Source organism: Arachis duranensis, chromosome 2 (assembly GCF_000817695.3).
Source record: "Arachis duranensis cultivar V14167 chromosome 2, aradu.V14167.gnm2.J7QH, whole genome shotgun sequence".
Taxonomy (NCBI): domain Eukaryota; kingdom Viridiplantae; phylum Streptophyta; class Magnoliopsida; order Fabales; family Fabaceae; genus Arachis; species Arachis duranensis.
In genome coordinates, this window is record NC_029773.3 from 2,480,867 (window position 1) to 2,485,469 (window position 4,603).

Genomic DNA, 4,603 nt, shown 5'->3' on the forward strand with positions numbered 1-4,603 from the left:
AAAATAATTTTTTTAAAAATAAGAAATTCTAATTTTATAAAATAAATTATAACTTATTTATATTTATATTTTTAAAATTGAGGGTTGCTACATTCCAGATTAGGAACTAGGTTTTACTTTTCTTCTACGTCGTTGTTCTAGGGTTTACTATTATTCTTGCTTCTTTGTTATACTGTTCTAAGTTCTACGTCGTTCTTCTAAGTTCTACGTCGTTCTACGTTGTTGTTCTAAGTTCTCCTGCTATTTTTGTTGATTTTTGGGGGTTTATTCCGTAGATTTGGGGGTGTAAACTGCTTAACCTTGTAATGTGGTTGATACTGAAGCATGGTTGAGTGATATCTGACTAATATCTATACGCATGTATCTGAATAATATCTATGGGTGTATCTCACTGTTATCAATGGGTGTATCTTGCTGATATCTTTGGGTGTATTTGACTCATATATATGGGTGTATCTTACTGTTATCAATGGGTGTATCTTATTGTTATCAATGGGTGTATCTTGTTCATATATATATGGGTGTATCTTACTGATATCTTTGGGTGTATTTTTAGTTTCAGAGAAAATGGCAGCAAGAAACCAAACAAAAGACCTTAAATGTGCCACACATCTCCTGAATGATAAGTTCAGAAACATGACTGAGGAGAAGAAGGCGATTGTGAGGGATCTTGGATTCGGTGGGTTGATGCACATCCCACCACTAAGGGTGGATCACCAACTATTAAGGGAGCTGGCAAACAACTTCAAACTTGGTGAGAACAGACTGAAGACAGGATATGGTTCTTTCCAAATAACCCCAAAAAAAATAGGTGATGTGCTTGGCATCAATGCAACAGGTAATTAGCTCAAAATTATAGGTCTATATTAAGTTGTTGCTTAGGTGTATATTAAGTTAATGCTTGGGTGTATTTGAACCGACTTGGATGCTTTGTTGTCTTCCTTTTTGTAGGAGATCTATTTCCTGAGAAAGTTGACTATAAGAAACTTTCTGATGATGACAAAATAATTTATAGAAGATTCCAGGGTAAGACCCTCAAAAGTCTTACTGATGAAATGATGGAAATCGGCGTTGGCAATGAAGAGGAACGCCTGATGTTCAAGAGGATATTCATCCTCTACATACAGATGGCGTTCCTTTTGCCAACGACGATAAACAAAATATCGCCCGTGCACCTGGCCCCAATTTTTAAGATGGACGGCATATCGGAGAGAAACTGGGGGGTATGTTTTGACCTTCATGGTCAAGGGGATCACAGACTATCAAGAGAAGAAGAAGAAGGCAATTAATGGCTGCCTCTTCGCCCTGATGATAATCTACTTTCATCTTTCAAAAAACAAAGGCAAGAACAGGACTGAAAGACCACCAAAGCCATGGATTGCCAACTGGACTAAGGAGCAGTTGGTGGAAAGAATGAATGCAGAAAGAGAGGAAATTTTGGTGAGTAAACATAATAAGTTGGCTGTATTTTATTTACCTGAATGGTGCTAACTAAAATATCTCATGTTTTAGGGGATTGTGAAGATGGCAGAGACAAGAGAAAAAATGAAAAAAAAAGAAAAAAAAGAAAAAAAACAAGAAATAAAAAAAAAACAAAAAAAAGGAAGGCGAGCCCAACATCGTCTTCGTAGACAGAAACTATTGACAGTGACACTTCTACCTCTGAGTCTGAGGCTCAAGAAGACTTAGAGGATTCGGGAAGAAAACACCCCGGCAAAAAGGGGAAAAAGTAAGTACCATACTTGGGTGTAATTTCTTTTTCGGTTTGGGTGTATTTTATTTGTCCACGTTGGGTGTATGTAGCTTATTAAGCAGGGTGTGTTTCGTTTGCTGCGTTGGGTGTATATTGTATATTTAGTTGGGTGTATCTCGTGAATTCATTTGGGTGTATTTTTAGTATGTTCTAAATGACAATTGTTTGCCTTCCAGAATGGACTCAAGAAAAAGAAAGCAGAGGCAAGACGAGTCAGATTCTGATTCAGAATCTGAATCTGAACCAAGTGATGAGAAATGTTCTGAAATTAATACTCCTTTCTTTTGGCTTCGTTATAAAGATTTTGTGTATTAACTGAAGTGTCTATTATTAACTTATAGGAGCGAAGAATCATCGCCTGCGGAGAACGAGAAGAAAAAGAAAGAAACAAAAACAACTCCAAAAAAGTAAGCAATTCTTTGGATAAAATTCTGTGATAAAATTAATTTTTTATTTCTGATTGGTACTGTTTTTTTTCCACCCAGAACACAACAAAAAAAGAAAAAAGTTGTTGTGGAGGAATCACCTCCTGAAGAAGATCAATACTTTGACGGGTACAGTACCTCGTAAGCTATACTACGGTCTATCATCGTAATTATTTTTGTTAACGTCTTATTTTATGAATGTAGTGAGAGATATGAAATATCAAGTGACGAAGTCGATGAATGGCTAAGGGAAAATGTTGATAAATCTGCTGCAGAGGGGTATGTCTTGCTGGGCTGTGTATTTGAGATTTTGGTGTCTTTTGTTTGCTAATAATTGTATCTTGTTTCGCAGGGACAACCAAGCTGACCTGCGATCGACAGAAGGTCGCTATGTGTCCTCTGAAACGTAAGAAGCTTTATTATTTAATAAAATCTTGTTATCATAATTTGGGTGTATTTTGTGGAACCATTTGGGTGTATTTTGTGAATCAAGTTGGGTGTATGTTGTTTACTAAGTTGGATGTATATTTCATTTGAATAACATGAAATCTGTTTAGACTACCGGCTGTGAACTTGGGAAGTGATGATCCTTCCTCTCAAGGACGCACAGAACAGAGTAGTGTAAACCAGCCGTCTCAGAGCATGTAATTTCTCTTTCAAATAACCGTTACTTTTGTTCTTCTAATAACTTCTACTTCTAATTCTGTATATATTTTTTTTAGAAAAAAAAGCCCTTTATTATTTTATTCAAGAAAAAAAAGGCAGCAAAAAAAAGTAAAAACTGCAAGTATGTAAGTTCTCAAAAACAAAGCCCGTCTTCTTTTTGAATTGTTCGGGTGTATTTTTTGACCTTCTTTGGGTGTATTTTAGGTTGACTCTGACTTATTCGAATATGATGGTTGTTAGGGAACAAACACCGTCGGAAGCGCTTGCAATGTGAGTTTTCCAAGAATATTTCAACCTTATAACTTTATTATTTTCAAATACGTTGTTAACCTTTCATTTTTATTCTTGTTTAGAGTCCCGATCCAGTTTTTTGTGCCGGCATCCCAACAAACAACCACTGACGCAGATTTCGAACCAACCCCTATGCTACAGATTGAAGGGGCTAGAGAAACATATGAAAATAGTATTGGGTGTATATTTATTTAGGGTTTGGGTGTATATTTGCTAACAGTTTGGGTGTATATTCTTCCTGATCAATTTTGTGTAACTGTGCAGCACTCCTGAAACCCCCAAACAACTTGATGAAACAACACCCAAGCTTCCCCCCAGCTCCAACAAAAATGTAAGTTCATTAGACTAAAATCAATCTTTGCTTATCATCCGTATATTCTTATTCTTACTCTTATTCTTATACATAATGACGCAGTCATCCAGACGCAGAGGACGCTGCTGCCCTGTTGATGATGGCACGGACAGCAAGCTATGTTCCTAAAACAGATCCGGGGATGCCATCATTCAGCCTCGGATTGACAGATTCAAGCCAGGAGTGGGCGTCGACGCAGGAGACAGAAAGGGAAAAATCTCCAGAAACTGCAACTATGCTAGAACAATTGGACAGTTTGGTCCAAAAATTAGCAAGCAGTGCGGCAAAGGGAAAAGACGAAAGTCCACAAATTCAGAGGGAGACTGGGGGAGAAAGTTCTGAAAAGTTTGAAACTCCTGGGGGAATAAATCAAATTCCGAATGATATGAAACAAAAGTGCTACATCTGGGGGACGAGACTGAAGGAAGACGCAAAAGGCGATACTGACGAGTATGAGGAGATATGCACTCTGATTGGCCAAGGAGAATACATTTTGATGAGAACGCACCTTGCATCCCTCCAGGCAAAAAATGATATAGAATCTCAGGTAATTCTCCAGGCAGCAACTTTTATAGAAGCTGAGGTAATATTAGAATAACATTAATGTTTTTATACCAAATTTTACTGTAATGTTTATTAATATAAATTGATTTTGGCATATATTTCTAGATTGTATCTGTCATGTGCCTCATCCTCAACCAGACAAATGATAAAAGGTTTCAAGAACAAGTATACTGTCTCCCCCCCGATATTGTGGTAAGTGTTACTTCTACGAACTTTGGGTGTATTTTATGCATTGATTTGGGTGTATTTTTAGCTTAGATTGGGTGTAAGTTGTGTATTTTCAGTATTTCATTTCTTGTATCGCAATTCTTGTAGAGCATGGCACTTTTGGATCACCCAAGGGGGGAATTCATATCCCCGAAAACGAAAAAAGAATTCAGGGTGGAAGCCTACCCGAGTTTCATTCACTTCATAGATAGAAAAAAATTAAGTTCGCATCCATATGTAAGTTTTCGTTTCGTAAATTTGTTAGTACGCTTATTTACTTATATGCCAAATAAAATAACAGACTGTTGAAATGTGGCAATCCTTCAGATTTTTGCTCCTGTTTGC

General features: G+C 37.0%; 1 protein-coding gene across 3 annotated transcripts in view; it reads left to right on the forward strand.

Moving 5' to 3' along the window:
• Positions 1-4,603, forward strand: part of LOC107472853 (putative disease resistance protein At3g14460) — a 209,571-nt gene that overhangs the window by 98,312 nt on the left and 106,656 nt on the right. The window lies entirely within an intron of this gene.